Source organism: Triticum dicoccoides, chromosome 6B, assembly GCF_002162155.2.
Source record: "Triticum dicoccoides isolate Atlit2015 ecotype Zavitan chromosome 6B, WEW_v2.0, whole genome shotgun sequence".
NCBI lineage: Eukaryota > Viridiplantae > Streptophyta > Magnoliopsida > Poales > Poaceae > Triticum > Triticum dicoccoides.
Window position 1 is genome coordinate 550,527,530 of NC_041391.1, and position 23,962 is coordinate 550,551,491.

Below are 23,962 nucleotides of genomic sequence, written 5' to 3' on the forward strand. Positions count from 1 at the left end.
GCGACCAACACACACTTCGACCTATGCCCCTCCCCTTCAAGATGTTTATGAAAATTTAATGAGCCGAAGGCGAGCAGGAGGTTCCCCGCGCCGTAGGCGCCGTGTGACACCACGACGGACAACACGCTGCACGACCAACGCGTTGCTCGACCAACACACACTTCGACCTATGCCCCCCCCCTTCAAGATGTTTATGAAAATTTAACGAGCCAAAGGCGAGCATGAGGTATACAAGCAGAGGCGTGGGTTGTATCACTTTACTAAATTGGAGCATCTTCCCAACCGTGCGTCAACCCATGCCGTTGCTCCGTATGTATGATAAGGTGCACTTGAAAGGTCACATTTGATAGTGTTGGAAGCCCTCGCCCGTAACTACCCCATAAATCTCCATTTCCCAGAAATATAATGCAAACAAAAAGGGAAACAAAATGGAAACAGGGAACCGACGCAGTTGGTCGTTATTTTGTGTCTGTTATCGTGCGGAAAGGGAAAAACGGAAAATTCAAGTAGTTGGAGGGTTAAACTGCAAAAGGCAAGAAACCACAAACCATAAAGGGAAAACTGGGAACCAACTATTGGATTCAGGGCTCCGTAGGCCCGAGAAAGGTTCGAACTCTGGGGCGTGTGCGGAGAACTCAACCTCTCCGGCCAACTGACCCGTCGCCCCACAGCCTAGCTCGATGAACAAGAAAGAAGATGGACACGACAGTTTACCCAGGTTCGGGCCACCTTGCGGTGTAAGACCCTACTCCTGCTTTGTGTGGATTTTCCTCACGGGGGGCTGAGGATGAACTGGTACAAGGGATGAACAACCTTGCGAGGTCTGCTCTAGTGAGGGGATGAGTTGATGAGGTGAGGATGGATCGGGGTCCGATCCCGCCCATGGTGGTGGCTAACCTATATTTATAGTGGCCTTGGTCCTCTTCCCCTGAAGTGTAGGCGGGAAGGGATTCCACAATGGCCAATTCGAACGGGGACAAGTAGTACATCTTATCCTGACAAAAGGTGGTCTTCTCCTACAAAGCTCCTAGTCGTGACGTCGCGATGGGCTCGGCGATGACATCCGTCCTGCTGTCCTGGCGGTCTTGGTCTCGTTGCACGGGAATGGAATCCTTTGGCTGATTCCTCGCGACTCCACGCCTGCGCTTGCCTCCTTAGCACCAAAGAGGAAACCTGCTCCTCTACGCCCGCCGGCGCCCGCCTGGCCTTGGTCGTCATGGCTTGCGTCACCCCATCCTCATGAGATTGGGCACTTGCATAGGAAACTCCGCTCCTCACGAGCAGCCCAGGGAAGGCCGGTCCCCTGCATATTGAATATACCTCAGGAATGGTCTTTTCCATCCCCTGCATATTGAAGTTCATCACAAAGCTCTTGTAGCTCGGTGGAAGCGACTGAAGGATTCTGTCAATGACCGCGTCATCCGGGAGATTAACTCCCAGCTGAGTCAGGCGGTTGTGCAACCCAGACATTTTGAGTATGTGCTCACTTACAGAACTATTTTCCTCCATCTTACAACTGAAGAACTTGTTGGAGACTTCATATCTCTCGACCCGGGCATGAGCTTGGAAAACCATTTTCAGCTCCTCGAACATCTCATATGCTCCGTGTTGCTCAAAACGCTTTTGGAGCCCCAGTTCTAAGCTGTAAAGCATGCTGCACTGAACGAGGGAGTAATCATCAGTACGTGACTGATAAGCGTTCATAATGTCTTGGTTTGCTGGGAATGGTGCTTCACCTAGCGGTGCTTCTAGGACATAATCTTTCTTGGCAGCTATGAGGATGATCCTCAGGTTCCGGACCCAGTCCGTATAGTTGCTGCCATCATCTTTCAGCTTGGTTTTCTCTAGGAACGCGTTGAAGTTGAGGGCAACATTAGCGTGGGCCATTTGATCTACAAGACATATTGTAAAGTTTTTAGACTAAGTTCATGATAATTAAGTTCATCTAATCAAATTATTCAATGAACTCCCACTCAGATAGACATCCTTCTAGTTATCTAAGTGAAACATGATCCGAGGCAACTAGGCCATGTCCGATCATCACGTGAGACGGACTAGTCAACATCGGCGAACATCTACATGTTGATCGTATCTGCTATACGACTCATGCTCGACCTTTCGGTCCTCCGTGTTCCAAGGCCATGTCTGTACATGCTAGGCTCATCAAGTCAACCTAAGTGTATTGCGTGTGTAAATATGGCTTACACCCGTTGTATTCGAACGTTAGAATCTATCACACCCGATCATCACGTGGTGCTTCGAAACAACGAACCTTCGCAACGGTGCACAGTTAGGGGAAACACTTTCTTGAAATTATTGCGAGGGATCATCTTATTTAAGCTACCGTCATTCTAAGCAAATAAGATGCAAAACATGATAAACATCACATGCAATCAAATAGTGACATGATATGGCCAATATCATTTTGCTCCTTTGATCTCCATCTTCGGGGCGCCATGATCATCGTCGTCACCGGCATGACACCATGATCTCCATCATCGTGTCTTCATGAAGTTGTCTCGTCATCTATTACTTCTACTACTATGGCTAACGGTTTAGCAATAAAGTAAAGTAATTACATGACTTTATATGTTGACACGCAGGTCATGAATAAATTAAGACAACTCCTATGGCTCCTGCCGGTTGTCATACTCATCGACATGCAAGTCGTGATTCCTATTACAAGAACATGATCATCTCATACATCACATATGTCATTCATCACATCCTTTGGCCATATCACATCACAAAACACTTGCTGCAAAAACAAGTTAGACGTCCTCTAATTGTTGTTGCAAGTTTTTACGTGGCTGCTATAGGTTTCTAGCAAGAACGTTTCTTACCTACGCCAAAACCACAACGTGAATTGCCAATTTCTATTTACCCTTCATAAGGACCCTGTTCATCGAACCCGGTCCGACTAAAGTGGGAGAGAAAGACACCCGCTAGCCACATTATGCAACTACTGCATGTCAGTCGGTGGAACCAGTCTCACGTAAGCGTACGTGTAAGGTCGGTCCGGGCCGCTTCATCCCACAATGTCGCCGAATCAAGATAAGACTAGTAACGGCAACATAATTGACAATATCGACGCCCATAACTGCTTTGTGTTCTACTCGTGCATAGAAACTACGCATAGACCTAGCTCATGATGCCACTATTGGGGATCGTAGCAGAATTTAAAATTTTCTACGCATCACCAAGATCAATCTATCGAGTATTCTAGCAATGAGGGGAATAGGAGTGCATCTACATACCCTTGTAGATCGCGAGCGGAAGCGTTCAAGTGAACGGGGTTGATGGAGTCGTACTCGTCGTGATCCAAATCACCGATGATCCTAGCGCCGAACGGACGGCACCTCCGCGTTCAACACACGTACGGTTAGGAAGACGTCTCCTCCTTCTTGATTCAGCAAGGGGGAAGGAGAGGTTGATGGAGATCCAGCAGCACGACGGCGTGGTGGTGGATGCAGCAGGGTCTCGGCAGGGCTTCGCCAAGCACCATCGAGAGGGAGAGGTGTTACGGGAGGGAGAGGGAGGCGCCAGGGGCTAGGGTGCACAGCCCTCCCTCCCCCCTCTTTATACAGGGGCCCAGGGGGTGCCGGCCCCTCTAGATCCCATCTAGAGGGGGGCGGCAGCCAAGAGGGTGGCTTGCCCCCCAAGCCAAGTGGGGCGCCCCCACCCCTAGGGTTCCCCAACCCTAGGCGCAGGGGAGGCCCAAGGGGGGCGCACCAGCCCACCTGGGGCTGGTTCCCCTCCCACTTCAGCCCATGGGGCCCTCCGGGATAGGTGGCCCCACCCGGTGGACCCTCGGGACCCTTCCGGTGGTCCCGGTACAATACCGGTGACCCCTGAAACTTTCCCGATGGTCGAAACTGGACTTCCTAAATATAAATCTTTACCTTCGGACCATTCCGGAACTCCTCGTGACGTACGGGATCTCATCCGGGACTCCAAACAACTTTCGGGTTACTGCATACTAATATCTCTACAACCCTAGCGTCATCGAACCTTAAGTGTGTAGACCCTACGGGTTCGGGAGACACGCAGACATGACCGAGACGCCTCTCCGGTCAATAACCAACAGTGGGATCTGGATACCCATGTTGGATCCCACATGCTCCACGATGTTCTCATCGGATGAACCACGATGTCGAGGATTCAATCAATCCCGCATACAATTCCCTTTGTCAATCGGTACGTTACTTGCCCGAGACTCGATCGTCGGTATCCCAATACCTTGTTCAATCTCGTTACCGGCAAGTCACTTTACTCGTACCGTAATGCATGATCCCGTGACCAACCCCTTGGTCACACTGAGCTCATTATGACGATGCATTACCGAGTGGGCCCAGAGATACCTCTCCACCATACAGAGTGACAAATCCCAGTCTCGATTCGTGCCAACCCAACAGACACTTTCGGAGATACCCGTAGTGTACCTTTATAGCCACCCAGTTACGTTGTGATGTTTGTCACACCCAAAGCACTCCTACAGTATCCGAGAGTTGCACAATCTCATGGTCTAAGGAAATGATACTTGACATTGGAAAAGCTCTAGCAAACGAACTACACGATCTTTTGTGCTATGCTTAAGATTGGGTCTTGTCCATCACATCATTCTCCTAATGATGTGATCCCGTTATCAATGACATCCAATGTCCATAGCCAGGAAACCATGACTATCTGTTGATCAACGAGCTAGTCAACTAGAGGCTCACTAGGGACACGTTGTGGTCTATGTATTCACACATGTATTACGATTTCCTGATAACACAATTATAGCATGAATAATAGACAATTATCATGAACAAGGAAATATAATAATCATTTTATTATTGCCTCTAGGGCATATTTCCAACAGTCTCCCACTTGCACTAGAGTCAATCATCTAGTTACATTGTGATGAATCGAACACCCATGGAATTCTCGTGTTGATCATATTTTGGTCTAGGGAGAGGTTTAGTCAATGGATCTGCTATATTCAGATCCGTATGTACTTTACAAATCTGTATGTCTCCATTTTGAACACTTTCACGAATGGAGTTGAAGCGACGCTTGATATGCCTGGTCTTCCTGTGAAACCTGGGCTCCTTCGCAAGGGCAATAGCTCCAGTGTTGTCACAGAAGAGAGTCATCGGGCCCGACGCATTGGGTATGACTCCTAGGTCGGTAATGAACTCCTTCACCCAGACTGCTTCTTGTGCTGCCTCCGAGGCTGCCATGTACTCCGCTTCACATGTAGATCCCACCATGACGCTTTGCTTGCAACTGCACCAGCTTACTACCCCACCATTCAAAATATACACGTATCTGGTTTGTGACTTAGAGTCATCCAGATCTGTGTCGAAGCTAGCGTCGACGTAACCCTTTACGACGAGCTCTTCGCCACCTCCATAAATGAGAAACATATCCTTGGTCCTTTTCAGGTACTTCAGGATGTTTTTGACCGCTGTCCAGTGTTCCTTGCTGGGATTACTTTGGTACCTACCTACCAAACTTACGGCAAGGTTTACATCAGGTCTAGTACACAGCATGGCATACATAATAGACCCTATGGCTGAGGCATAGGGGATGACACTCATCTCTTCTATATCTTCTGTCGTGGTCGGGAATTGAGCCGTGCTCAATCGCACACCTTGCAATACAGGCAAGAACCCCCTCTTGGACTGATCCATATTGAACTTCTTCAATATCTTGTCAAGGTACGTACTTTGTGAAAGACCGATGAGGCGTCTCGATCTATCTCTATAGATCTTGATGCCTAATATATAAGAAGCTTCTCCAAGGTCCTTCATTGAAAAACACTTGTTCAAGTAGGCCTTTATGCTTTCCAAGAATTCTATATCATTTCCCATCAATAGTATGTCATCCACATATAATATGAGAAATGCTACAGACCTCCCACTCACTTTCTTGTAAACGCAGGCTTCTCCATAAGTCTGCATAAACCCAAACGCTTTGATCATCTCATCGAAGCGAATGTTCCAACTCCGAGATGCTTGCACCAGCCCATAGATTGAGCGTTGGAGCTTGCACACCTTGTTAGCATTCTTAGGATCGACAAAACCCTCCGGCTGCATCATATACAATTCTTCCTTAAGAAAGCCGTTAAGGAATGCCGTTTTAACGTCCATTTGCCATATCTCATAATCATACAATGCGGCAATTGCTAACATGATTCGGACGGACTTCAGCTTCGCTACGGGTGAGAAAGTCTCATCGTAGTCAACCCCTTGAACTTGTCGATAACCCTTAGCGACAAGTCGAGCCTTATAGATGGTCACATTACCATCCACGTCTGTCTTCTTCTTAAAGATCCATTTATTTTCTATGGCTCGCCGATCATCGGGCAAGTCAGTCAAAGTCCATACTTCGTTTTCATACATGGATTCTATCTCGGATTTCATGGCTTCTAGCCATTTGTTGGAATCTGGGCCCGCCATCGCTTCTTCATAGTTCGAAGGTTCACCGTTGTCCAACAACATGATTTCCAGGACAGGGTTGCCGTACCACTCTGGCGCGGAACGTGTCCTTGTGGACCTACGAAGTTCAGTAGAGGCTTGATCTAAAGTATCTTGATCATCATCATTAACTTCCTCTCTAATCGGTGCAGGCACCACAGGAACATTTTCCTGAGCTGCGCTACTCTCTGTTTCAAGAGGCAGTACTTCATCAAGCTCCACTTTCCTCCCACTAACTTCTTTCAAGAGAAACTCTTTCTATAGAAACGATCCATTCTTGGCAACAAAGATCTTGCCTTCGGATCTGAGGTAGCATGTATACCCAATGGTTTCCTTAGGGTATCCTATGAAGACGCATTTTTCCCACTTGGGTTCGAGCTTTTCAGGTTGAAGTTTCTTGACATAAGCATCGCATCCCCAAACTTTTAGAAACGACAGCTTAGGTTTCTTCCCAAACCATAATTCATACGGTGTCGTCTCAACGGATTTCGACGGAGCCCTATTTAAAGTGAATGCGGCAGTCTCTAAAGCATAGCCCCAAAATGAGAGCGGTAGATCGGTAAGAGACATCATAGATTGCGCCATATCCAATAGAGTGTGATTACGATGTTCGGACACACCATTTCTCTGAGGTGTTCCAGGCGACGTGAGTTGTGAAACGATTCCACATTTCCTTAAGTGTGTGCCAAATTCGTGACTCAAATATTCTCCCCTACGATCTAATCGTAAGAACTTTATTTTTCTGTCACGTTGATTCTCAACCTCACTCTGAAATTCCTTGAACTTTTCAAAGGTCTCAGATTTGTGTTTCATTAAGTAGACATACCCATATCTACTCAAGTCATCAGTGAGGGTGAGAACATAACGATAGCCTCCGCGAGCCTCAACACTCATTGGACCGCACACATCAGTATGTATGATTTCTAATAAGTTGGTTTCTCGCTCCATTGTCCCGGAGAACGGAGTCTTGGTCATTTTACCCATGAGGCATGGTTCGCACGTGTCAAATGATTCGTAATTAAGAGACTCAAAAAGTCCATCTGCATGGAGCTTCTTCATGCGTTTGACACCTATGTGACCAAGGCGGCAGTGCCACAAGTATGTGGGACTATCATTATCAACCTTACATCTTTTGGTATTCACACTATGAACATGTGTAACATTACGCTCGAGATTCATTAAGAATAAACCATTCACCAGCGGGGCATGACCATAAAACATATCTCTCATATAAATAGAACAACCATTATTCTCGGATTTAAATGAGTAGCCATCTCGAATTAAACGAGATCCTGATACAGTGTTCATGCTCAAAGCTGGAACTAAATAACAATTATTGAGGTTTAAAACTAATCCCATAGGTAAATGTAGAGGTAGCGTGCCGACGGTGATCACATCAATCTTGGAACCATTCCCGGCGCGCATCGTCACCTCGTCCTTCGCCAGTCTCCGCTTATTCCGCAGCTCCTGTTTGAGTTACAAATATGAGCAACCGCACCGGTATCAAATACCCAGGAGCTACTACGAGTACTGGTAAGGTACACATCAATTACATGTATATCACATATACCTTTAGTATTGTCGGCCTTCTTGTCCGCTAAGTACTTGGGGCAGTTCCACTTCCAGTGACCACTTCCCTTGCAATAAAAGCACCCAGTCTCAGGCTTGGGTCCATTCTTTGGCTTCTTCCCGGCAACTGGCTTACCGGGCGTGGCAACTCCCTTGCCGTCCTTCTTGAAGTTCTTCTTACCCTTGCCTTTCTTGAACTTAGTGGTTTTATTCAACATCAACACTTGATGTTCCTTTTTGATCTCCACCTCCGCTAATTTCAGCATTGAATATACCTCAGGAATGGTCTTTTCCATCCCCTGCATATTGAAGTTCATCACAAAGCTCTTGTAGCTCGGTGGAAGCGACTGAAGGATTCTGTCAATGACCGCGTCATCCGGGAGATTAACTCCCAGCTAAGTCAGGCGGTTGTGCAACCCAGACATTTTGAGTATGTGCTCACTTACAGAACTATTTTCCTCCATCTTACAACTGAAGAACTTGTCGGAGACTTCATATCTCTCGACCCGGGCATGAGCTTGGAAAACCATTTTCAGCTCCTCGAACATCTCATATGCTCCGTGTTGCTCAAAACACTTTTGGAGCCCCGGTTCTAAGTTATAAAGCATGTCGCACTGAACGAGGGAGTAATCATCGGCACGTGACTGATAAGCGTTCATAACGTCTTGGTTTGCTGGGAATGGTGCTTCACCTAGTGGTGCTTCTAGGACATAATCTTTCTTGGCAGCTATGAGGATGATCCTCAGGTTCCGGACCCAGTCCGTATAGTTGTTGTCATCATCTTTCAGCTTGGTTTTCTCTAGGAACACGTTGAAGTTGAGGGCAACATTAGCGTGGGCCATTTGATCTACAAGGCATATTGTAAAGTTTTTAGACTAAGTTCATGATAATTAAGTTCATCTAATCAAATTATTCAATGAACTCCCACTCAGATAGACATCCCTCTAGTTATCTAAGTGAAACATGATCCGAGGCAACTAGGCCGTGTCCGATCATCACGTGAGACGGACTAGTCAAAATCGGTGAACATCTACATGTTGATCGTATCTACTATACGACTCATGCTCGACCTTTCGGTCCTCCGTTGAAATGATCTAGATGACGACTAGAGGGGGGTGAATAGGAGTTTTAAAACTTTTACGGATTTGGCTTTATCCTAATGCGGAATTAAACTAATGGATACTTTTCAAGCACAAATTCTAAATATGCTAGGCTCAACTAAGTGCACCAACAACCTATGCTAAACAAGATAGGCAATTAAGCAAACTAGCAAGCACAAACTATATCACAAGATATATAAATATGGGCAAGTATGAATTGCGGAAAGTAAAGGGTGTGGGTATGAGATAACCACAAGTGAGTCGGGGACGCGGATTTATCCTGAAGTTCACACTCGTGAGAGTGCTAATCTCCGTTAGAGCGGTGCCGTAGCCAAAGCTCCGGGGCGTCACCAAGTGACTCACCGTATTCTCCCTTTCGAGTCACCCCCAGTGGATGAGCGTCGGTTCACTCGGGGTTGGTCTTGAAGGCGACTACCACACCTTTACAAACCTCTCCGGAGCACACCACAACCACGGAAGCTTCCAGAGGAACTTGACCACCTAGGCCACTTGAACACCGTTCCTCGGAGCACACCACAAAAGGAAGCTTCCGGGGGAACCTTGGCCACATAGGCCTCTTCACAATCTTCTCAATATATCACCAAACCGTTTAGGACGCAAAGCCTCCAAGAGTAATAAACTCACGGGCTCTCACACGAACTAATTGATGCGGGGATCTCAACCAATGCAACAAATGCAATGCAAGGTCAAGCAACAAATGCTCAACTCACTCTCTCAATCTCACAAGATGCAACTCAAGAAAGTGGGAGATTGAAGAGAGGGGATGCAATGGAGGAAATCAACAAATGACTCCAAGATCCATCCACAAATCCCCCTTCACTTAGAAGGGAGATAGGGGTTTGGGAGAGGTGGTAAGAGGCTCAAAATGATGTTCAGAATGTGAATCAACAACACCCAAACCGGTGGGGAGGAAGGGCTCTTTTATAGCCAACTTCCAAAACTAGCCGTTGGGGCTCCAACGGACACTTCCTGGACACCCCGTGCCCACAGGGGTTTAGACCCCGTGCCCACGGGGTCCCGTGCGCATGGTACAAGCCCGTGTGCACGGGGCCCCGTGCCCACAGGGGTCAAAAACCCTGTGTCCACGGGGTACCCAGAACAGCCTGCAGCAGCCCACTAAAACAGTGATAACTTTGGCATACGGACTCCGAATTCGATGATCTTGGGCTCGTTTTGAAGCTATGGAAAAGCTCAAGGTCCTCACATAGAGAACCACCCAAGATCAACAATAAATAATGATGCAAGTAATGCAAAGGTTTGAGCTCTCTACATGCTACATGATCAAGCTACTTGCCCGAGAGTCCCTCTCGATAGTACGGCTATCAAACCTATAATCCGGTCTCCCTCCAAGCACCATGAGACCGGCAAAACTAGGAAAACCTAGATAAGGTATACCTTTGCCTTGCATATTCAACTTGAGCTTGGTGATGACTCCAATGCTTGTCTCAAGTTGGAATCCCTTTCTTGTCCACAACCACTTGGTGAAGATGCTTGAATTGATTCCTCATATTGCAATGAGGGAAGCCTTAACTTAAGCCCATCTTCACATGAGAATTATCATGATGTGGAGCGCAAGCTTCAAAGAAGATAAGCTCTGGCTTCTCATCTTGCACTTGGACTCCTCGAACCCGATGACCATCACCACTTGATGTCATCCACACATAGGCTACTTGAGATCTTTCCTTTTGATGCAAACCCATGAGAAACACCTAACCCACATAGACATACCAAACACATAGCATGGGTTAGGTAACAAAGCACAATTCACAATTACTTACCATACCACTAGATCACTTGATCTCATGTGGTATAATGTTTGTGCTTTGAGGGTTGACCACTTAGATATAATCTTCGAGCTTCATCTTGGTCAACCAACAACTTTACTCGAAGCTCCATCTTGGTTTCTTGAAATCCACAATGAACTCTTCATTTCCCTTCATTGCTTCAAGACTATATCACCAAAGACTCTTCCACGACCATATCAAGTTCCACTATGAATATCATCTTGGTCACCACTTGCCCTTCTAAAAAACTCCATCACAATCTCTTGAGAGGCATAATGAATTCGTCACTCTAGTTGCTTGCTTCAAGACTTGATCAACCGAAACCCAACACATGAGCTCACCATGATCTTGTCTTGAGACCATAACTTGAATTCTTCTATTCGATTATTCTCTCAAGCCCTTGATCCTTAAAAGCCCTCCATCATAATATCTTGAGAGGCACAATGAATTCTTCACTCTAGTTTTTTTCTTCAAGACTTGATCAACCTAAACCCAGCACATGAGCTCACCATGATCTTGTCTTGAAACCATAACTTGAATTCTTCTCTTTGATTACTCTCTCAAGCCTTGATCCTCAGAAGCCCAAATATATCAATCTTTGAGATCCTCCAATGCACTCCATCATGAACATAATTAGATTAGGCATTGAAACCAATCTTGATGGCTTCAATAGAATTACCCAAAGACCAACTTGAAACCTCACTAGATATGGGATATCGAGAGCCAACACCTAGGCCCCGTGAGCACAGGGTATCCAGAGAGTTGACACTCGACCCCGTGCGCAAGGTACAAGCCCGTGTGCACGGGGTATCCAGAGAAGGATACCATGAGGACTTCTTCGGATGCTTTGATGGCAGACTTCACAAAACAACCCAATGCACTTCAAGCATCACTATGGAACATATCTTCATATAAGATTCAATGCACTTGATGCTCCATAGGAATTGTCATTTAATACCAAAGCATAGGGCAAATATATCTTCATATATATGGACTTCATCCTTGATTCCGTCCAATATCCTTGAGGCACTATCTTCATATATATATGGACTTCATCCTTGATTCCGTCCAATATCCTTGAGGCACTATCTTCATATATATGGACTTCATCCTTGATTCCGTCCAATATCCTTGAGGCACTATTTATGGACAAAACCTTCAAATATATCTCACTGAAAACATTAGTCCATAGAGATTGTCATTTAATTACCAAAACCACACTTAGGGGCTACATGCCCTTTCAATCTCCCCCATTTTGGTAATTGATGACAATCTCAACAAGAGGGTTTATATAATGAATTTAAGACAAGTATGCAATCTATCCGAGAATAAATTGTATACTTGAGGTGGTTTTGATAGCCTCAAACATCAGAAAGATAGTTGATGTTATCAAAACCAGTTGTACTAGCGTCGAAATACTACACAAGAATTTGATGCTAGTAGAACCACAATATATCGAGCAAACTCCCTCACAATATATGCACAGGAAATAACTTGGTGGAGTTTCCTCTATATACACATCCATGCAATGAGCAAGCACAACAAAAGTAGATAAGCATGAATGACAGGAACCAACCCACTTCACCTAAACCCTCTAAACTTCTCTCCCATTGGCAACAAGTGCCAAAATGGAAGAAAAATATAGACGGGCAATATAGTATGAGTTCCTCCTTAATTTGTGCATTTCTCATATTGTGAGTGGAATCAAATGCACATATCCAGTTACGAACAAATGAAGAAATTCACACTATATTGAGGATCCATAGAATGCACCAAAAAGATATGACAATAGAATCAAACATTCAAAGGATCCAAAGAACATATTTTGGACAAGGGATAATGGAGATATCCAATATGATAGTCATGCTAAGCATGGGTCCAAAATATATCCAACAACTCATGAGTGCAAACATATATGCAAAACATAGAAGCACTCACTCAACAAGTACTAATCATGCTATGATGCAACATACACAATGTTGACTCTAATTTAAATAAATGCATGGAGTAAGTACTTGTTACCGAGAGAGAGAGAGAGAGAGCATTGGTTCAAGGGGCCCTTGATCTAGTAAGCGAGCATGAGGGACTTGATCTTGTTCTTGGATAGCTACATGATCTCCCATAGCATCTTGTTCTTATGTTGGGGGTGATGACTTCCCTTGTGGTGGATCCACAAGAGGGGCTCTTACTCCTTCTTCTTCTACATGGATAAGGGGTGTTTCTTGTGGAATAATATGACCAACCCCATTGTACTTGTATCTCGGGAAGGAGCCTCATCACCTACAACACTTGAAACAAATTGCTCCACATGGAAGGACCGAACCGGGTTTTCATTTATCTTCTCCCCCAAATCAAAGAATCAATCAAGCTTGGCCCTAATAATTTCCCACAGTGTCTCCACCTTCCTCGTGAATAAGCCAAGCATCCAATGCTTCTCCAAGGTACCTAAAACACATTATGGTACAAAATGGCCCCCAAACATATTGGGTCCGAAGTAGTAAGCACAACCACAATACATAGGGCAAACTCCACAATAAGTATGTGCAAAAGGATATGAAATTGAATTTCATGCACACCTTTAACCATTAATGATATTATGGAGTTTACCCTATATAGAGAATCAAGAGAGCAAGCAAGGCATGAAGAAGTATATAAATAAATATGCATGCACATGCTTACCAAGATCCAAAGAGATATAATTTGGACAAAAGAACACTTAAAAGATGAATACTCCAATAATGACATAAAGCATTCAAGTTGTCCAAATTATATCAAAGTGACGAATCCACACAGGACCGCACACAAAGTAAAACATATGAACTAAGCAAAAACCAACGAGCATAAAGGATATACACTACACACATGCTCAAAGGCTTATCTCACTCAAGTAGATAATAGATAGTACAAGCAGTGAGATATGGCAAGTTGAAGCACGAGCCAAGAAGAAGATGATCATAAGGTTCTACCACATGAGGAAATACCAATTGAAGAGAATACAAATGGTATTTGGAATTAACACTCGGGGGTAGATTCCGAAGATGCACAAGATCATCAACATACTCCAAAGCATAAGAGAGAAATAGCGTACTTGGCCGGGTGGGCATTTCTGCCCAAAGGACCCCGTGCGCACGGGCCAAGTTAGCCCCGTGCGCACGGGGTGTCCAGAAACTCACTGAAGAACATCACCGGACACCGCAACGAAGCATGCAACAAAGGCAAATAACAACAAACAAGAGATAATTAGTGGATGCTCTGAGAATTTGAATTTCAAATGAGCTTGGCATACCACATAGTGACTAGATAAGATTGAATATCAATACTATGTGGCATTTCTCATATTCACATTTTGGGTTTGTGATGTGCACAAAACATAGCACTCCCCCATAATGTGATGATCCACTAATATCTCGCAAGAGCCAAACAAGCTACAATAAAGGCTTAAAACAACAAGCACCACTATATGATGTGCAATGCAACCTACACATGCTAGATAACACAAATCAAGCATACTAGAAAATACAACATATAAATGCACATGCTAGATACAAAACCTAAGCATGCAAGGGGCGAGAACTTTCAATGTAAGCAATAAAAATACAAGTTACGGCAAGGAGGAACATTGGATAGATAAAATGACGATAAACCACATGACTTGGCTCGAACAAATAAATGATGAATATTCTTTTCTTCATGGACTAGCCAAATCTCCAATGTCCTCCACACACCTATTGATCAAGTTTGAGCTTGATGGTCCCCAACCAAGTTGGGTACTAAGAAGTTAGTCACAATAGGCTTGGCAACCCAAATGGTCTTTTCCATTTCCAAACCACTTTGGGCACCAACAAACTTGGCAAACAAATTGCCAACAACATCCTTCCTAAGCGAATAATGATCATTGACGAGAGGAGGCTTAGGGATGTTACTGTTGGGACAAGATGAGGATACGTGTCCCTTCTCACGACAAATATAGCAACATGTGCTCCCCTTCTCTTCTTCTTTATTTCATCAACTTGGGGAGCATTATCTTTGTTCATCATTGGTAGTGGCCTTTCTTCAACATGAGGTTGACCTTGAGATTGAACTTGAGGACACTTCCCTTGATGCTTCACATTTGAAGCCTTCTTCTTCAATGGACAATATCTCACATGGTGTCCAACATTCTTGCACTTGAAGCATGTAATGTTGGTCGGATTCTTGACTTGATCTTGTCCCTTCTTCTTTCTCTTGGACTTCTTATTGTTGGAGATGAAACCAAGTCCGCCCTTGTCATGAGGGGATTTTTGAACACTCAAGATAGCATTGAGAGAGGTATTTCCTTCATGACATATTTCCAAGTCTTTCTTTAAAATAGTGACTTGGGCCTTGAGCTCTTTGTTTTCCTCTACAAGGTTAGTATCAACAAAAGTACTAGAGGAAGTAGAAGCTTCATTGTTAGAGCAACAAGGCAAGGAGAGCAATTCATCACAAAAATTAGCAATAATATGTCTAGATGAATCACTAGGACTAGCACATGTCAATAAAGCATTTTGAGTAGAATTAGTGCTAATGTCCACATGAGGCTCACACGATGTTACCTTAGTAAAAATAGCCTCATGAGCTAACTTTAGCCTTTCATGGGAAATTAGAAGGTCATCATGAAAGCCCGAGAGCTTTTCATGACTTTCTTCTAATCTTCCATAATTGCTAGTTAGCAAAGCAAGTTGAGCCCTTAGCTCAACATTCTCCTTCAAGATAGATGCTTCACAAGAAGTAGAGTTAGTAGCACAAGCATCATTGATAATATGAGAGGAGCTAGAAGAAACTAGAGACTTCACATGAGTAGCTTGAAGTTCCTCATAAGACTTAGAGAGTTTGGTGAGCTCTCCTTTGACATTCTTGTAGACAAGGTCAAGGTGCTCAAAATCCTCTTTAAGTTGATCATGAGCAACTTCAATCTCTTCTTTAGAAGACTCTAAGTCTCTAAGAGTTTCTAGAGCATCAAGAAGGTTACAATCAAGTTTTTAATTTTGTTCTTGCTCTTCGTGAAGTAAATCATTACACTTTCCAAAATGAGTGATAAGATCTTTAAACATCTCATAAGTGTTCTTATTTACCCCACGAAGAGAATTACCAATTTCATATATTTCTTGACTCATATCCCTATCACATTCATCATTACTCTCATCAATATCATTACAAAGAGTAGATGATACCTCAGTATTACCTCTTGCCATGAGGCTCATGTGAACATCGGAGGTTGATGATGATTCTTTTGGAGAGGGAGTTTCTTTATCATCAAGAGTAGGATATCCATGTCCATGCTCTTGACACTCATAGCATTTCCTCTCCAACAAGGTGATGTCCTTCTTTGCTCCTCTAGCAATTTCCTCATTAATGATGTGTGCACTATTTTCTCTTGTTTCCTCTACATGGTTAGTCAAACAACAACTAGAGGAAATAGAAGCAAATAGATCATGGAAACAAGGAGTATCAAGCATATCATCACAAAAGGTATTCAAGGAATCTCCAAATGATATGCATGGACTATCAACACAAGAATGTAAGTCATTTTTGCTAGATATGCTCAAGTCCATAGAATCTACAACACTACCATGTATACATGTAAGATCATCAATGTTGATCACATCATCACAATCATCACAAATGATATTTTCACTCACCATGTTATTACCTTGGGACATGCCACATGATGGTGAGGCGGAAGAAGTTGAAATGTCCAAGTACACGGAGGAAGAAGCAATATGGAGATCTTCATGATTTGAAGATGTGGAGACCTCCTCAATTAACTCCTCCGAAAGATGATGAATATCAACAAGATTGGACCCACCATATATTTCTTCAAGTTTGGTCCACATATCATGAGCCGTCACACAAGTCATGATAGACTCAAATACTTTGAGGGATATAAACCGGATTATGGCATTCTTAGCACTATATCCACAAAGCATATCATCATTTTCCTCACTAGTTGGAAAAAGGTCATCCTTCCACGGAGAAGCCCCTACAAGAACAATTCGTACAAAACTTGGACCCATGGTCCGGAAATGACAGAGCATGCGAATTTTCCACAAGTGATAGTTTGTGCCACTAAAACAAAAGGTGTCATCATGCACTATACCACTAGTCGACATCTTTACTCTCTAGGCGATGAAGCCTGCCAAGGAGAGACCAAAGCTCTGATACCAATTGAAATGATCTAGATGACGACTAGAGGGGGGGTGAATAGGAGTTTTAAAACTTTTATAGATTTGGCTTTATCCTAATGCGGAATTAAACTAACGGATACTTTTCAAGCACAAATCCTAAATATGCTAGGCTCAACTAAGTGCACCAACAACCTATGCTAAACAAGATAGGCAATTAAGCAAACTAGCAAGCACAAACTATATCACAAGATATATCAATATGGGCAAGTATGAATTGCAGAAAGTAAAGAGTGTGGGTATGAGATAACCACAAGTGAGTCAGGGACGCGGATTTATCCCGAAGTTCACACTCGTGAGAGTGCTAATCTCCGTTAGAGCGGTGCCGTAGCCAAAGCTCCGGGGCGTCACCAAGTGACTCACCGTATTCTCCCTTTCGAGTCACCCCCAATGGATGAGCCTCGGTTCACTCGGGGTTGGTCTTGAAGGCGACCACCACACCTTTACAAACCTCTCCGGAGCACACCACAACCACGGAAGCTTCCGAAGGAACTTGACCACCTAGGCCACTTTAACACCCTTCCTCGAAGCACACCACAAAAGGAAGCTTCCAGGGGAACCTTGGCCACATAGGCCTCTTCACAATGTTCTCAAATATATCACCAAACCGTCTAGGAGGCGAAGCCTCCAAGAGTAATAAACTCACGGGCTCTCACACGAACAAATCGATGCGGGGAGCTCAAACCAATGCAACAAATGCAATGCAAGGTCAAGCAACAAATGCTCAACTCACTCTCTCAATCTCACAAGATGCAACTCAAGAAAGTGGGAGATTGAAGAGAGGGGATGCAATGGAGGAAATCAACAAATGACTCCAAGATCCATCCACAAATACCCCTTCACTTAGAAGGGAGATAGGGGTTTGGGAGAGGTGGTAAGAGGCTCAAAATGATGTTTAGAATGTGAATCAACAACACCCAAACCGGTGGGGAGGAAGGGCTCTTTTATAGCCAACTTCCAAAACTAGCCGTTGGGTCTCCAACGGACACTTCCTGGACACCCCGTGCCCACAGGGGTTTAGACCCCGTGCCCACGGGGTCCCGTGCGCACGGTACAAGCCCGTGTGCACGGGGCCTCGTGCCCACGGGGGTCAAAAACCCCGTGTCCACCGGGTACCCAGAACAGCCTGCAGCAGCCCACTAAAACAGTGATAACTTTGGCATACGGACTCCAAATTCGATGATCTTGGGCTCGTTTTGAAGCTATGGAAAAGCTCAAGGTCCTCACATAGAGAACCACCCAAGATCAACAATAAATAATGATGCAAGTAATGCAAAGGTTTGAGCTCTCTACATGCGACATGATCAAGCTACTTGCCCGAGAGTCCCTCTTGATAGTACGGCTATCAAACCTATAATCCGGTCTCCCTCCAAGCACCATGAGACCAGCAAAACTAGGAAAACCTAGCTAAGGTATACCTTTGCCTTGCATATTCAACTTGAGTTTGGTGATGACTCCAATGCTTGTCTCAAGTTGGAATCCCTTTCTTGTCCACAACCACTTGGTGAAGATGCTTGAATTGATTCCTCATATTGCAATGAGGGAAGCCTTAACTTAAGACCATATTCACATGAGAATTATCATGATGTGGAGCGCAAGCTTCAAAGCAGATAACCTCCGGCTTCTCATCTTGCACTTGGACTCCTCGAACCCGATGACCATCACCACTTGATGTCATCCACACATAGGCTACTTGAGATCTTTCCTTTTGATGCAAACCCATGAGAAACACCTAACCCACATAGACATACCAAACACATAGCATGGGTTAGGTAACAAAGCACAATTCACAATTACTTACCATACCACTAGATCACTTGATCTCACGTGGTACAATGTTTGTGCTTTGAGAGTTGACCACTTAGATATAATCTTCGAGCTTCATCTTGGTCAACCAACATCTTTACTCGAAGCTCCATCTTGGTTTCTTGAAATCCACAATGAACTCTTCATTTCCCTTCATTGCTTCAAGACTATATCACCAAAGACTCTTCCATGACCATATCAAGTTCCACTATGAATATCATCTTGGTCACCACTTGCCCTTCTAAAAAACTCCATCACAATCTCTTGAGAGGCATAATGAATTCGTCACTCTAGTTGCTTGCTTCAAGACTTGATCAACCGAAACCCAACACATGAGCTCACCATGATCTTGTCTTGAGACCATAACTTGAATTCTTCTCTTCGATTATTCTCTCAAGCCCTTGATCCTTAAAAGCCCTCCATCATAATATCTTGAGAGGCACAATGAATTCTTCTCTCTAATTGTTTTCTTCAAGACTTGATCAACCTAAACCCAACACATGAGCTCACCATGATCTTGTCTTGAAACCATAACTTGAATTCTTCTCTTTGATTACTCTCTCAAGCCTTGATCCTCGGAAGCCCAAATATATCAATCTTTGAGATCCTCCAATGCACTCCATCATGAACATAATTAGATTAGGCATTGAAACCAATCTTGATGGCTTCAATAGAAGTACCCGAAGACCAACTTGAAACATCACTGGATATGGGATCTCGAGAGCCAACACCTAGGCCCCGTGAGCACAGGGTATCCAGAGAGTTGACACTCGACCCCGTGCGCAAGGTACAAGCCCGTGTGCACGGGGTATCCAGAGAAGGATACCATGAGGACTTCTTCGGATGCTTTGATGGCAGACTTCACAAAACAACCCAATGCACTTCAAGCATCACTATGGAACATATCTTCATATAAGATTCAATGCACTTGATGCTCCATAGGAATTGTCATTTAATACCAAAGCATAGGGCAAATATATCTTCATATATATGGACTTCATCCTTGATTCCGTCCAATATCCTTGAGGCACTATCTTCATATATATATGGACTTCATCCTTGATTCCGTCTAATATCCTTGAGGCACTATCTTCATATATATGGACTTCATCCTTGATTCCGTCCAATATCCTTGAGGCACTATCTATGGACAAAACCTTCAAATATATCTCATTGAAAACATTAGTCCATAGAGATTGTCATTTAATTACCAAAACCACACTTAGGGGCTACATGCCCTTTCATCCGTGTTCCGAGGCCATGTCTGTACATGCTAGGCTCGTCAAGTCAACCTAAGTCTATTGCGTGTGTAAATCTGGCTTACACCCGTTGTATTTGAATGTTAGAATCTATCACACCCGATCATCACGTGGTGCTTCGAAACAACGAACCTTCGCAACGGTGCACAGTTGGGGGGAACAGTTTCTTGAAATTATTGCGAGGGATCATCTTATTTAAGCTATCGTCGTTCTAAGCAAATAAGATGCAAAACATGATAAACATCACATGCAATCAAATAGTGACATGATATGGCCAATATCATTTTGCTCCTTTGATCTCCATCTTCGGGGCGCCATGATCATTGTCGTCACCGGCATGACACCATGATATCCATCATCATGATCTCCATCATCGTGTCTTCATGAAGTTGTCTCGTCATCTATTACTTCTACTACTATGGCTAATGGTTTAGCAATAAAGTAAAGTAATTACATGACTTTATATGTTGACACGCAGGTCATAAATAAATTAAGACAACTCCTATGGCTCCTGCCGGTTGTCATACTCATCGACATGCAAGTCGTGATTCCTATTACAAGAACATGATCATCTCATACATCACATATGTCATTCATCACATCCTTTGGCCATATCACATCACAAAACACTTGCTGCAAAAACAAGTTAGACGTCCTCTAATTGTTGTTGCAAGTTTTTACATGGCTGCTATAGGTTTCTAGCAAGAATGTTTCTTACCTATGCCAAAACCACAACGTGAATTGCCAGTTTCTATTTACCCTTCATAAGGACCCTGTTCATCGAATCCGATCCGACTAAAGTGGGAGAGACAGACACCCGCTAGCCACCTTGTGCAACTAGTGCATGTCAGTCGGTGGAACCAGTCTCACGTAAGCGTACGTGTAAGGTCGGTCCGGGCCGCTTCATCCCACAATGCTGCCGAATCAAGATAAGACTAGTAACGACAAGATAATTGACAATATCGACGCCCACAACTGCTTTGTGTTCTACTCGTGCATAGAAACTACGCATAGACCTAGCTCATGATGCCACTGTTGGGGATCATAGCAGAATTTAAAATTTTCTACGCATCACCAAGATCAATCTATGGAGTATTCTAGCAACAAGGGGAATAGGAGTGCATCTACATACCCTTGTAGATCGTGATCGGAAGCGTTCAAGTGAACGGGGTTGATGGAGTCGTACTCGTCGTGATCCAAATCACCAATGATCCTAACGCCGAACGGACGGCACCTCCGCGTTCAACACACGTACGGTTAGGAAGACGTCTCCTCCTTCTTGATCCAGCAAGGGGGAAGGAGAGGATGATGGAGATCCAGCAGCACGACGGCGTGGTGGTGGATGCAGCAGGGTCTCGGCAGGGCTTCGCCAAGCACCAACGAGAGGGAGAGGTGTTACGGGAGGGAGAGGGAGGCGCCAGGGGCTAGGGTGCGCAGCCCTCCCTCCCCCCTCTTTATATAGGGGCCCTGGGGGGCGCCGGCCCCTCTAGATCCCATCTAGAGGGGGGGCGGCGGCCTAAAATTTTCTACGCATCACCAAGATCAATTTATGGAGTATTCTAGCAACGAGGGGAATAGGAGTGCATCTACATACCCTTGTAGATCGCAAGCGGAAGCGTTCAAGTGAACGGGGATGATGGAGTCGTACTCGCCGTGATCCAAATCACCAATGACCAAGTGCCGAACGGACAGCACCTCCGCATTCAACACACATACGGTCGGGAAGACGTCTCCTCCTTCTTGATCCAGCAAGGGGGAAGGAGAGGTTGATGAAGATCCAGCAGCACGACGGCGTGATGGTGGATGCAGCAGAGTCTTGGCAGGGCTTCGCCAAGCACCAACGATCGGGAGAGGTGTTATGGGAGGAGGAGGGAGGCGCCAGGGGCTCAGGTGCGGCTGCCCTCCGGGTGGCTTGCCCCCCAAGCCAAGTGGGGCGCCCCCACCCCTAGGGTTCCCCAACCCTAGGCGCAGGGGAGGCCCAAGGGGGGAGCACCAACCCACCTGGGGCTGGTTCCCCTCCCACTTCAGCCCATGGGGCCCTCCGGGATAGGTGGCCCCACCCGGTGGACCCCCGGGACCCTTCCGGTGGTCCCGGTACAATACCAGTGACCCCCGAAACTTTCCCGATGGCCGAAACTGGACTTCCTATATATAAATCTTTACCTCCGGACCATTCCGGAACTCCTCATGACGTCCGGGATCTCATCCGGGACTCCGAACAACTTTCGGGTTACTGCATACTAATATCTCTACAACCCTAGCGTCACCGAACCTTAAGTGTGTAGACCCTACGGGTTCGGGAGACACGCAGACATGACCGAGATGCCTCTCCGGTCAATAACCAACAGCGGGATCTGGATACCCATGTTGGCTCCCACATGCTCCACGATGATCTCATCGGATGAACCACGATGTCGAGGATTCAATCAATCCCGCATACAATTCCCTTTGTCAATCGGTACGTTACTTGCCCGAGACTCGATCGTCGGTATCCCAATACCTTGTTCAATCTCGTTACCGGCAAGTCACTTTACTCGTACCGTAATGCATGATCTCGTGACCAACCCCTTGGTCACACTAAGCTCATTATGATGATGCATTACCGAGTGGGCCCAGAGATACCTCTCCGTCATACGAAGTGACAAATCCTAGTCTCGATTCGTGCCAACCCAACAGACACTTTCGGAGATACCCATAGTGCACCTTTATAGCCACCCAGTTACGTTGTGACGTTTGGCACACCCAAAGCACTCCTACGGTATCCGGGAGTTGCACAATCTCATGGTCTAAGGAAATGATACTTGACATTGGAAAAGCTCTAGCAAACGAACTACACGATCTTTTGTGCTATGCTTAAGATTGGGTCTTGTCCATCACATCATTCTCCTAATGATGTGATCCCGTTATCAATGACATCCAATGTCCATAGCTAGGAAACCATGACTATCTGTTGATCAACGAGCTAGCCAACTAGAGGCTCACTAGGGACACGTTGTGGTCTATGTATTCACACATGTATTACGATTTCCTGATAACACAATTATAGCATGAATAATAGACAATTATCATGAACAAGGAAATATAATAATCATTTTATTATTGCCTCTAGGGCATATTTCCAACAGAAATTGCCGCGATCAAGAAGGTGTCCCTAGTGAGAAGAAACACCTTGCCGCCGCGCTGCCGCTGATGGCGAGCACCGACAACATCTGGAAGGAGACGACGCCCCTGGCCGGCTCTGTTGAGCAAGGGACCCTGGCCGGGACATTCTATCCCTTCTTCCTCCATGGCGTCTTTGCGGGGCTCGTCCCGCCTTTCTCCAAGTTCTTCACCGCCGTTCTCGACCATTATTAGGTTCAGGCTCTGCATGTTCAGCCCAACTCCATCCTTCTCCTGCCGATCTTCACTTTTTACTGTGAGGCATTCGTGGGCATGACGCCCTCCGTCGCGCTCTTCCGCCACTTCTTCTATCTTCGGATGCACGACCCATCCCAGCGCTCTGGCAGCATCTCCTTCCCCGCGGTCCACAGCGGCAACACACTCATGAGGGTCGGGAAGAAGGTGGAGAACTTCCGACGCAAGTGGGTCTTCATAGACGCCAGGGGCCTCCATGCGCGGCTGGAGTTGCCGACTGAGCTGCCGGAGAAGCTTGATCGGTGGGGTCATGAGAAGCTCACGGACCCCCAAGCGATGTCAGTCCTGAGGAAGATAACAGCGGACATGGAGGTCAAGGTGCTGAAGGGGGCCATGCTTGTC